The sequence below is a fragment of the Penaeus monodon genome, chromosome 21 (genome assembly GCF_015228065.2).
Source record: "Penaeus monodon isolate SGIC_2016 chromosome 21, NSTDA_Pmon_1, whole genome shotgun sequence".
In the NCBI taxonomy this organism is placed as follows: Eukaryota; Metazoa; Arthropoda; class Malacostraca; order Decapoda; family Penaeidae; genus Penaeus; species Penaeus monodon.
In genome coordinates this window covers 7,763,669-7,764,027 of record NC_051406.1, presented here as the reverse complement: position 1 = coordinate 7,764,027, position 359 = coordinate 7,763,669, and positions in this window count along the sequence as shown.

Genomic DNA, 359 nt, shown 5'->3' with positions numbered 1-359 from the left:
CCTCACTCACCACAACTTCCCGAGGTGCTACGCTGTTCAATTTCGAGTGTGGATCTCCGAGTATCTACTGTAACCCCGTAACCTGTAACCTGTGTCTCTTATACATAACGCTGTAGAATAGTTTTGGTGAAATTATGGTAGCATAGAGAGTCATAACGAGTGCATATCTCTATATATTTACTAGTCATTTCGAATGACTTGATATATTGATCAGAAATGAATTACAAAGATTTTTCTATTATTATTATTAGTCAGAGAGTGATAATGAAGTCGCTGATGATGAAGATGAAGTTACCATTGATGGTGATACTGGTTGTGACATCCAACGCATCTAAATCGTAAGTTTATTAGATTATATG